This window comes from Poeciliopsis prolifica, unplaced genomic scaffold (genome assembly GCF_027474105.1).
Source record: "Poeciliopsis prolifica strain line A6 unplaced genomic scaffold, Auburn_PproV2 SCAFFOLD042, whole genome shotgun sequence".
NCBI classification, from domain to species: domain Eukaryota; kingdom Metazoa; phylum Chordata; class Actinopteri; order Cyprinodontiformes; family Poeciliidae; genus Poeciliopsis; species Poeciliopsis prolifica.
The window spans coordinates 1,673,099-1,685,667 of NW_026562417.1; the positions used below are offsets into that span (position 1 = coordinate 1,673,099).

At 41.8% G+C, this 12,569-nt stretch overlaps 1 long non-coding RNA gene across 1 annotated transcript in view; it reads left to right on the forward strand.

The window, feature by feature from the left end:
- The first annotated feature begins 10,017 nt into the window (after nt 1–10,017).
- Nucleotides 10,018–12,569, forward strand: part of LOC129376074 (uncharacterized) — a 38,502-nt gene continuing 35,950 nt past the window's right edge. The window contains exon 1 of the long non-coding RNA XR_008607710.1: nt 10,018–10,445. This is a non-coding gene — a long non-coding RNA (uncharacterized LOC129376074). The remainder of the gene's footprint in view (nt 10,446–12,569) is intronic.

Genomic DNA, 12,569 nt, shown 5'->3' on the forward strand with positions numbered 1-12,569 from the left:
TTTGCTTCCTTGGGAATCAATACAGATTAATAAACAAACAAACAAAAAATACAATGTGGGCCAACTGCAAACCTATATGGACATGGCCATCCACCCACTCTGACAGGCTGGGCGAGGCGAGCATTAATCAGAGAAGCAGCCACTGAACCTATAGTAACTCTGGAGGAGCTGCAGAGATCCCCAGCTCAGACTTCTTATCTTACGATGAAAGGCGTTGTGGAGACATACGTCCTATTTGCAAAGACTCCATATCTGCAGAGTCTAAGTTATCTTCCCTCTTGCAACACCAGGAAAGGGAACGACTTGTGATTCCTTAGCTAACCAACTGAAAGAGTACGAGTGAGGAAAGAGACATGGGCGGAAACTCGGTAACTCATGGCAGCATTCTCCCACTGTCACAGATGAGCAGACGGTAAATCAGGAAAATGCCAGAGTGAATGGGAGGGGCAGGGTCAGTACAGTTTCAGTTATCCTCAGTAAGGCGGCGACCTAATTACCCAAAGAGAGGGAAACAGTAATTAGCAGAGAGTCTCACCTCGTTAATCACAAAGGGCTCCTTCACTCTATTTATATCTGATTAATGGCTTGCTTAAGCACGTTGAGGTATTTATGCTTCTGTTAATTGTGTGCAGCTTGTCTGCTCTCAGCTTCACTGCAGATTGCTAACACCCCCAACTGATGCACACACCTCCATGACACCTTTCCCAATCTTTATTTTATTTCTTTTTTTTTTTTTTTTTTACATTCTCATTTTGACTTACTGGCTTCCTGACTTTAGATGACAAGAAATTGTTTCTCCAAATGTGAGGAAATTTGTCTGGAACATCAGGTGTCTGTCTTTAATGCTGCTAAACAGCATTCTGACCCTCCAGAATTTCAGTCGTTTTCTGCTAATCTTAAACGTTATCAAGTTATGATTTAATTTATTAAGCAATGAAAGCCAGACACAACCAATCTGACCCTGCTTGAAAAGAAATAGCCTCCTACGTCCAATCACTAACACCCTTGGCCGAGAACAACGGCCATTAAGCATTTACGAGAACTGGCAGTGAGTCTTAAACTTTGCTGTGAAGAAATCTTGGCCCACTCTTCCGTCCAGGGTTGTTTCTTTTTTGTGGCCAAATTGGAGGGTTTTTCAAGCACCAACAACCTGTTTGAGGTCATTCCACAGCGTCTTAATTGAATTCACGTCTGAACTTGGCTGGACATTGTGACCAGGCATTCTGCTTAAAAAGTTTCTGCTGAAGATAAAACAAAATTTATATTTTCAGCAGTCACTGATTTTATGAAATGCTGCTTGTTTTACACCCGGTTTAATTGCATGGACTAGACTGGTAAAAGCCAGCCCCTTGTTCTAGACAGGATCTTGACTCTTGGTTACTGAGAAATGATTGCTTGCTGGAGTCACGGACTCTGTTGATGTCTGAAATGTTACTGATGTGTCATGTGTCATGTTTACCCGTGACACATGCAACGAGGCAATTTGATGCTATGAAACTTACCAGAAATTGCCTGCACTGCAAACAACCGTCCTCCACTGCGAAGGCAGACGTGCAAAACCGAAACAGATGGATATTAATGTTGACTGAATATTTGGTGACGTGGCCAATACACACTTAATTTAAAGGTTCTCCGCTGTTCTTTGTTTCCCCCATTAGAGGATTATGATTCTAACGGTGGTTTGCAGGAGTCCCAAAACCTTAGAAATATTTTTAAGCATCTCCAGACTGACAGATTTAAGGGATTGTTCAACATAGGTTCTTCTGGCCTGCTTCATGTTGTCATACAGGTACTAGACTATATAAAAGAGTGTTAATAAAAGGCCAAAACAGAGGACTTCTGTAGTATACCAACAGAATCTCACTTTCAAAACGCTGAACTATCCTATAAAGGTATCAAACTGCAGCTTTAGACCAAAACGTCTACATAAAAGCCCGGAGAACAAGCAGTCATTGCCATCTCCATCTCCCTCATTCTTCGGTGAGGGCTGTGAAAGTGCCGCACGTGGAAGCGCACTGCGAGACATCAGTTTTCAGACGAGCCTCTGACAGGGAGCTCTGCGCGGGTTTTCCCCGTCTTTCCCTTTCTCCCGGCAGATCCAACATTCCAGCACAGCTTTGCCAGGCTCAGTCGCTCGTCGTGAACGGCGAGGGGAGCATAATGGGAGAGGATCAAAGAGCTAAACGAGGGGCTAAAAGATACTGAAGCAGATTAGGAGTGCTTCCCACAATGCCGACAGCTGCTTTAGAACTGCGCTGGGCCTAAAGATATTGTCTCAGATTAGCGGCAGCGCTACAATGCCCAGGCAGCTGCCGTCTGCTGCCCGTAATACAATGGGAAAGGGAGGATCAGCGAGCGCGCTAAAAAACATGTGTTATCATCACAAAGGGATTGTCAGCTTCAAACGCCTTACATCCTCTATGCCATCCCTCAGGATCAAACAGGCTGTTGGCTGGGAGTTATCACAGAGCGCTACTCCAGTCTACTCATACCCATTCTCTACTTCTCCTCGCCCCCTCTTTCTCTTTTTTTCCTCTCTCAGCAGGCCTTAATCTCAGGCATTCTTATCCTCAAAGCCATCAACGACAAATAATCAAGACAATCCCCTTTGTCTCGTGTCTGGTTTGGGCCTTCTCGATCTCTTTCAATATTATCAACGACACAGGATCTCATTGTGGAACTTGTATGCATGACAAGCGAGCAACGTCTCGGAAACCGATCCGGGGGATTTCATTGTTCTTCATTGTGAACCGATGAACTCTCTAACTCGATCCGCCGCATCCCAAGCAGACTCCGAGCTGAATGCACCACGCTGGTATGAATGTGTCATATTATGAGGCAACAATTACAAGAATTAGAGACGGATTGTTCTCCGTTAAAAGGCGATGTTTATTCTCTCGCCGTTTTTCTTGCTTTGTCCCACCGAGGAGTGATTTCCCAAGTCACACATGGATGTAAACAGCGCAAACACATAAAAATGAAGAAGGAGAAGTAATAAAGTTTCTGTGGTTTTCACTTCCAAGTTCTTGGGCGGATGAACAATTTGAAGTTTCCCCGTGTTTTGTGGTGCAACAAAACAGCTTTTCTGAAACAAAACAAAGTAGCGCAGGCAAGAGGTGCAACAGGTCGTTTGACACAATCCTTTGATTAACAAAGAGATTAAGGCCAAAAACGTTTCAGCTTCTTCCCATGAGCTCATCAGATAGTGGAGAAACCTTGGGTCTTGTCAACATGCATCTTGGTGAATTGCAGTCTAATTTTCTTGTATTTTTCTGCCAACAGTTGAGTGCTATTTGGTCTTTGTCCTTTATTGGTAGAAATGTGATGTACCTTGACCCTGTTAAAGTGAGGAGAGGCCATATTGAAACATGGAGTTGGCCTTAAGAATGTGGGATAAGTTGGAGTTTCTACCACTTTCCAAATAGGAAGTCTGACTTCTGGGGGCGTTCCAGTTGATATTTCTGACCAAGAAGACGAAATTTTCTATGGATTTCTCACGGTGAGAATGTGTGGCTTCTCCCAGAAGACGGTGAGAACAGCGAAGGCTTCAGAATCTTGCAAGCATCTGCATTCATTTTTGGCAGAACAAGCATATTTGTGCTCTTCTTTTATGAAAGCTGATTGGTCAATCATAAAACTGACCAATACCAAGGACTTTCAGCAATTGTCATTTGGGTGTGATTGGATGTGTTCACAATACAAGCATTCATATTCTTATTTCACTATTTCATTAACTGTATTACATACTAAAAATATACAGGTGGAGATAAGATTAGAACATGTTAACTTTTATTAAGGTAATTTGTTTTTTGTTGTTTTTTTTTCAAAGTATCTGACATTAAATTAGCATCACAGTATCAACATGCTTTCCACATGGGCCAAATCAGACATGCTTCTCTATACAAACTCTTTTGATGTGAAAAGCCTTTTTACTTTTGACCTAAAAGTCGCATCTCTGTTATGTTTGGTGGTTTTATCCGAGGCGCCGCATCTACAGAGTTACCCGTCGACTTGGATGGAGAAACGCCTCGGCGAGACTTGGAGCGTCGGGTGGACTCCCCTCGTTCTCCAGTAGATGCCAGCAGTGAACCATTGTAAGCCTCCCCGCCCCCACCTCTCCTGCTTTAATTCGAGGGCTCTCTGTCTCTAACTGCTTTGGAGTTGGAGATGGTACAGATGGCTGGCCTAAACGCAACACTTATCCAGACATTTCACTGTTCGCAGAATGATATCAAAGTCAACTCAAAATGGAGGCTGTGCCATCAACTTGAAACAAATTCTAACACTCCCAACAAAATTGTATTGTGAGCAAAGTCACCATGGATTTTGGTCAGCGTTCAGCACAGATGTCCCCTCCCCTGAGTGTCTGTATGTGTGTGTGCGCTCATGCTTGTGTCTGAACGTGTGTGTGTGTGCGTGCGGTTGCGTTAAATAAAAACAGGAGCTCACATCCTCTTAAAAATTCTGCAGTGGATTTTGGGGGATAAATACTCACAGTTCTAATGTTTTAATCCAGATTGGATTCAGACACATTTATTTATTTTAGAGAGTGAGAGTTTAAATCATGCTTTAAAACATTAGGAGGGCCGCAACAAAAACAAATACCCTAAATTATGGGAAAACGTGGCAGGCTGATTCGAACAGCAACAGGCGTCAATTTCTCTTCATTTCTGTGCAGGATAGTCTTCACATATATATTATATTATATTTATATTATATTATATTACATTATATTATATTATATTATATTACATTATATTATATTGTATTATATTATATTATATATTAGTGTATTGTATTATATTATCAAAACATATTATTCTTATATTATACATATTGTTAATACCTGGAATTTCTATTAATACTTTTGAAAAAAAAATTACATGCATTTTATAATCTATCCCTTTCTAGTTAATTTCATAGATTCAATGCAATTTACCTAAAGTATTGACATAAATTAATTTAATAATTCATGTTTTATTTGTTTTGCTCATCGTCTCTCTCCCTCCTGACACACATCGCAGTGAAACGAGCCCAGATCAAAGTTGTGAAATTCCACTTGCGAGCTCGCTCACCTCGGTTTCATTTTAATATGTGCAAATTAAGAATCGCATTTGTTTCTTAAGCAAAGCGTCCTGATGGAGATGAACGAGGAGATCTTATTCGTGATGGCATTAGGGGAGGGGGAAATTTGTTGTGAAAACACCAGCAGCACCCGAAGAACCAGTTTAATTACAAAACATGTTCACAGCTCGTTTAGCAGGAAATACACTCAATGTGTGTGTGTGTGTGTGTGTGTGTGTGTGTGTGTGTGTGTGTGTGTGTGTGTGTGTGACCGCTGTTCCATTACCAACAATAGGCTATCTGTGCGTATTTCTCGAGGGCGGGGCCCCTGAGACCTGGGCTCCCCGTGCGATTGGCTGGCTCGCAGTTGTGAGAAGTTTACTTTGGAAGGTGCTGCACTGTGATTTTTTTATTTCTTTATTTATTTTTTGCTTCCAATTAAATGTGGAATGCAGGACTCTTGAAGGCCATTTGAAGTGTGTTGGGTTTGTGTGTGCACATGCATTCGTGTGTTTGTGTCCATAGCCGCCTCCTTTCATTTCCACACCACACAGAGGTCCTTCAAGCGAAGGCGCGGTGGCCTCCCGGAGCAGGTGAGACGGGACCCCGAACGGGCCCGGGTTAGTTCTCCGTGCCAACCTCGCCGCGTCTCGGCATGATTGCGTCTGCGCTCGGCGTCGTGACCCGAGGTGGAAACGGGGAGGCTGCGAGCACACAAGCAGCAAGTTACTTTCTTGCTATGTCAGAATCTTCTCATCCGGAGAGGATTAGCACTTCCTGGGAATGTGTGTGTTGTGTGTGAAGTCGTAAAGACTTCTGGCTTCTTGTTTACTGTTTGTCAGAGGTGTCTTGTGTCTGGATGTGATTACAGCCGGCTTTCCACCAACCCCTTTCAGTTCGATCACACGAGTGGGTACGGCCCGTTTTCCAGGCGGCCTGGTCAAATACAGACAAATTACTGGGCACCTCTGGTAAAGATGTGCAGAAAAAGGGGGAAGCTTTGAAATTATTTCTGCTTGTATTGCAGCTGTATAATCTCATGTTGAAAAAAAACAAACATAACCTTTCATTTGACTTTTATTCACTGCAATAAAATTCTTTTGACTTCAATGGGTTGGAGGTTCTATCATGCTTTGGGCCTGCATTTGCTTCATAGGCCACAAAAACTGTACAGTTTGAAACATCATATTGGATCTTAACATGTCACACGACACAAACATGACATAAAGACAGTGGCTCTTTTCACGCCATGTGATGGAAGGTGCAGCAGAAACATTGGACGGAGAGATCAATCTCAAACTGAATGGAGAGCAGATTGTGATTGTTAATGCTCTTATTATTAAAATTAAAGTCTGAAATAAAATTTCAGAGATCTTTTGATTTCCCCAAAGGCTTTTGTACAAGATGGCCAACAATGATCCTGGCTTAAGATTTACATGGCATTGTAAGCTCTCTGAAATTTCAGCTATTACCAAAAGTATTGGCTTGTTTGTGTTCACACACATGCTTTGGGTGAAATCCAGTTCTTAATCCACTTGACGATGACGGGCCAATTTCAGCAGCTACAGTTCAATTGGTTCAACTCTTCTTTGAAGACTTTCCACAAGGTTTTAAGAGTGTGCTCATGGACGTTTTCAACCATTCTTCCAGACGTCCTGTAACGATTCATCCCAAATATGTTCTATCAATTTGAGGTCATGACTGTTCGCAGACCAGACAGATTGTTACACACCGAGCTTGTTCCTCCATGACTTCAAAGACCTTGCCTTGTGTGAAGTAGTCAAAGAGTACTCCACAGTCAGCTGCTCAAATAGAGGAGGATGAAAAACAAATGTCATTTTATTGTGCAATTTTTAATGGGGAGTAATATGGTGGTGATGGACAGCAGCTGTCAATCACAAGGACCGGCAGCTCTTGGTGTATTTGGAGCAAAAGGTTTTTACAAAGTAAGAGCCGGTAATTTGACCAAATCAGCACATGAAGGAGAAGGTACAGGTTGTTTTCTAAGCTCACTATTTCTGAGCTATATATTGCTAACTTTTGTAAATATCGTTGTCTACGGACCTCAGAGGTGTGCTACTTCCAAAGGCACATTAGCTTGACTTGACCAAGTAGAAGTCGTGGCTAAACTGGCAAAAACAACCTGGGAAAGCAATCTGTCGTTCAACACTCCCGTCCCTCACTTCTGACATTCGTCATGGCGTCTCACGTGATTAAGTGAACTATTCCATTTTGTTATAATGCCACAGTTGATTATGGAATAATTGCTGTTAACAAGCAAACTTCCCAATTGGGGTTACTGCTGTGGCGTCTTATCGCGGTATCACTTCGGAACTTACTTGAATTCCTCTAAAAGCAACCCGTTCTGTATTTTGTGTCTTTGTGGTCTTGAAAGTCATTCCAACATTTGAATTCAACAATTAAAATGTACGACCTAACACTTTAGACACTAGAGCGAAATCTGAAACATTTGTCATCAATGGAAAACGGAGGATAGATTTCTTATTGAAACTCGTCTTACATTGATTTGGAAGGACCAAACCAAGATAGAAATGGCTGACGATCCAAACATCAGCCATCTTTGATGACCATCCTAAAGCGACTTGTTGGCTCGGATGAAGAGAAGAGAGCATGAGAGAGGATCCAGGACTTTGGATGAACTGGTCTTTCTCTGGATTCTCCTGCTCGGTGAAATGTTGAGGAAATCCACTGTAGCGCAAGCACAAACAGATGTAATTATATTATAAATTCGATTTTGCTCCTTCTTCTTTGAGAGCTAATGTGATTGCAATAACAAATTAATTCCATTCAAGGCTTTTTTGCTCATTTTGTGCCTGGATCGCCAATAAATTTATTTACATCTAGTGTAGAGGGTGACAAACGAAGGAGAAGATGTCATCCACGGCTTATGGATTCCCAGACGATTTGTGCGGTACAATGTGGCCCTCCAACAAAAAAACTCCCTAAAATAAGTAAAGGGAAAATAAAAAATAAAAACAAAGATGTTAGCACCCAATATGTGAAGAATAAAAGAGAATCTCAACTTAATGAACATGCATTACTGGCAGGGGAGCGCTTTCATCAGCCCCCTTTTCAAACATGTTTTCACGTCCCCTCAGATGCAACATCACAGCTCCACCGAATCTGACAGGGAGGAGAGAAAGTCTTTATTTAGACTCAAATGGGTCTCATCTGAAATAATGAATATGTCCTTGAGAAAAACAAAGAGCCCCGCAAAACAGGCTGCTCTTCGACAGAGGAAACGAAGATGGCAGATAATTGTTTTCAAGTCTGGCAGTCTGCTCTGTAAATGAGTTTGTTCTGTTCTCCGGGCGGCTAACTGTGGCCTCACTTCCTTTTATTTCTCCCTACTCATTGTTTCTTCTCGCACACGCACCTTTTGATTTCCCTTCTTCTCTCACCTTTGTTTTTTTTTTCTTCTTCGTTATCCAGCCTCTGTGCTCACCCTCTCCTCTGCTTTCTCAACAGCCTCTTTTACGTTCCTTCCTCTTAATTTGTCCTTTCTCCCTCTTTCCAGCGTTCTTTGATGCAGCCAGCTTTTTACATCTTTGCTTTATTCGTTGTCCGTCCCCCCTACCCCTCCATCCTCCCTTTGTTTTGTTTGCTTGTTAAGCGCTTACAACAGAGGAATTTTCTATTTTACTGTTGTTCACAGCAAATAGCTTACCTTGACTTCATCCGCCTCGGCCTGCCGTGTTCTCGTCAAATAGTTATTAGTGCTTGGCAACAATTGAAGGTGGGGGGGGGAGCAGAGCGGCTCTATTGAGCACCGAGCCACTTTTGGACAGTTTCTTACAGTAGCTCTGGCCATTGAGACAAACAATAAATAAGAGCAAGGAACAAGATGTCGCCCGCGGATTGTCAAAAGTCCTTGCAGACATAGATAAAGGAAGCCACTGATTCATAGAGCCTGGAGGAAATCCAAAAGAACTTTTTTTTTTCTTCAAAATGTTCCTTCTCCTGTTGAACACGTGGATTTTTTTATACAGTTCTTCTCGCTTCCTTGCACTGTGGGACTTTCACGTCCGTCCGTTATTTCAATGAAATTATTCATTATTTTCAGTTGGGCTCACTGAGGTAACAAAACACAACCTTGATTATCGTTACTCCAATAGGACGAGCTGAAGAAGATGGGGTGGGGGTGAGGGGGAAATGTTCTTTTTAGACAATTATAATTATGATCCCAACAGAAATCAATTTGAATTGTTCGCCAAAAAAGTCTAAAGATTTTCTCACCAACCAGGACCTGAAATCCAGGAAGACCGGCTCGGATGTAACGCCAACAGTGGTGACAAAGACGACTTGTGTTTTTGATCAACTATCTTAACAGAACGTTTCACAAACGGTACAACACAACCATGCAAGATTAGTGAGGACGCTGCTACAGTGTTTGAACATGTAGAGAGAGAGAAAAAAAAAAAAAAGTTTGTTTGCCATGTCACTGGTCACACCAGTTAGCATATCCAACAAGTTTTTGAACTTTCCTGAAGGTTGATGTAGTTGGTGATGTTTAGATTATATAGTTATGATCTGTCCCGTAGAGGGCTTCTCATTTGTCTTGGTATAGTTTGCTAGGTATGCTATTTTTAAATTATTTTTTTGCAGAGTGAATTATGATCGATTCTCACCAGTGCATGTTCAGTTTCAATCAAAAACAGATTTGTGAGCGTAAAACATTGAGAATAGTATGGCACAAAATACATCAAATAAAAAATACATATAAGAAGCAGAAATGTTATGAGCTGTACAGACTGGTTTAGGGTTCCGTGAATGTTCTTGAGAGGGACTGTGAAAACGTACTCCATAATAAAAAAACGAAATCCCTCCATTTTCTTTAAGTGATTGGATGCGTAACTGAATTATCTAAGACTTCTGATTGGCTGAACGGATGACGCACGGAAACCAGGTCAGGAAGGACGCGAGGAGAACGTGACAAACGGAAACGCCGAACTAGAAGCTAGGCTCCGAGTAGCAAGCTTCAAATGGAGAAAAATAAGAGAGACTGAACATAGGTCAGTGACATTTTAAGATACGTAACGCAGCGGGACTTGAAGAATGTTTCACCCTGTGTAGCTTCGCCAAACTGAGGTCCTGGGCGAGGCGGCAGCTGCACGCGATAGCTCTCCAGGTAACCAGGGCAACCGCTGGTAACTCCAGTGGCAACGATAAAGCCTTCCGGTGTAGTCCACCGGAAGGCCGAATGTCTTCCGGTGGACTACACCGGAAGACACTCGTCCGTAGAAACCAGCTAGCGCTCCATGCTACAAGGTCCTCTGACAAGGCGGGATACAGCCAGCTGCTCTGCTCCATGCGGTTTTTGAGGCGTCACTCCAGGTTATAGACATTTCACCGCGGCTAATGTGAGTACTAAACCTGTTCTACTGCTATACTGGAGCACTAAACAATTGGGGCTGATGTGTGTCGAGTAGTCCAACAGCGTTGATTTTGACTTGGTATTGAGTTTTAGCTATTTGTTCTTCATAAGGTTATTCAGGTGTGAACTTACATTCACAGGTGAGTTTTTATTGGCAATGCTCTATTAGGAAAAAGTATGCTGTAGTTACTGAGGGAGGGAAATTGAAAGGTTGTAGTTGCTGTTTTATGTAAATGTTAGTGTTTTTGAAGTAAGCTTAAAGTTCTAAGTGAAGCAAGACTGAGGTATTTTCAAATAGCCTTGTGGTTAAAAAAAAAAACAACCTTACTGCAATCTGCTTTATTTTTCTCATTTGAAAAATTGCGTTTATTGCTCTATTTAAGGTGTTCCAGAAGGGGACACCTTAAATAGTTTGCTGTTAGTGCTGTAACATTTTTTTCTGTTTCCTTTTAGCTATTTGCTGTTTTGTTATGGCTCTTTTCTGCATTTTGTGTGTTTTTTTTTTTTTTTGCAAGTGTTTTGTGGGTTTTTGCTGGCTTGTTGTGGCTGTTTGCTGATGTGTTAGCTTTTTTGTTGTTGCCTTGTGGCTCTTTGCTGTTGTGGCTCTTTGCTAGTGTGTTGTGGTTTCATGGTGATGTTGGGTCCTTTGCGGTAATTGGAGTCAAAATTGCTTCAATCATACTTACTTCTCCATGGCGGTGTACAAATAAAGCGGCTCCAAATCAAATATATCATGAATTTATTTTTTCTTGTTTATTTTATTGGACAGGCACAAGAAACTTGGATCAAGACAATCTGTATCAAAGTGTTGGTACCAAAGAATACCAAAGAACTTGACGAGCATCAATTCTATACTTGTATAACATGAGAGCTACATATTCTTGCGTTCGGTGTGATATCTTATGTTTTAGACCAGCAACAATACATCATGTTCTTTGCCTGTAGAAGCACCGCTATAACTCGCATGATGTGTGGATTAAAGGACAAAAGAACCTGTGAATGAGAGAAGAAAATATTATCTTCTATGAGATCTAAAATCATCATAGAGATGCAAAGAAGTATAAATAATGGCTCATCTGTGTCCAGCATAAATTTCCATTGGGGCCTGGAATACTAAACCACTCCAATGTGTCCATGGATACTTAGAATTAAGACTGAAACGTCTTAAATTCATTTTTTAAAAGAAAGTAAATTGGCTTTAATTTAATCACAGGTTTTCATTTTTTTCTTGACAGGACTGTGTATATAAACTGCATTTATTTCTTTGGGCTTGTCGAACTTTAATTTCCTGAGGGAGTCTTCCCAAGGGATCAATAAAGTACGAGTCTAAGTCTAACTTTTGAGGCCACTTGTCACTCACTGCTTTGATACCCTTTCTAGTCATCTGGCTTTTTATGTGTCTCAAATTTATTGCCAGTTGGCTGGATAAGGTTTGCATGTTTCTGTGGAGATACAGGTCTTAAGTTCTGTTATTTTTTTATGCATATATTTAAAAACTTTACTTAGTAATGGTTTTAAATGAATTTTTTCTGGCCATGCTTAGCCTTAAAGATAGGATGAGGCGATTGGAATAGAACTGCTCCTTCTTCGCATCCAGTTGAGGGTGTACTTGTATAGCGCTTCATCAAGTCCAGAGGACCCTCAAGCGCTTGACACTGCATTCAGTTTTTCACCTATTCATGCACACGTTCATGCACTGACGGTGGCAAGCTGCTAGATAGTAGCCACAGAGCTGAGGCTGCAATGCCACCGGGTCCTCTGCCCACCAGCAGCCGAGTCGGGTGAAGTATCTTGAAAGACACGATGATTTGAGCGGACGGAGCGGGAAACAAGCCAGCTGTCCCATTGATTGTGGGACGAACTCCTACCACTGTCTCCATTATTGTCCCATAATTTGTCAAAGGGACTCTGGGACAATTCTGGCCTCAAAGGTCTTCCCAGAAAAAGTTAGAAAGTGTTTCTGGGGACAAAGATATCTGAACTTTCTGCTGTTAATCTCGCGACCTGTTCTCAGTTGGGCAGAAGACAGCATACCTCCTCTAGTCTGAGAACCTGCCCAGATTTATCCCATATTTAGAGACCTGTTACTACAATATTTCCGTCTAATTCA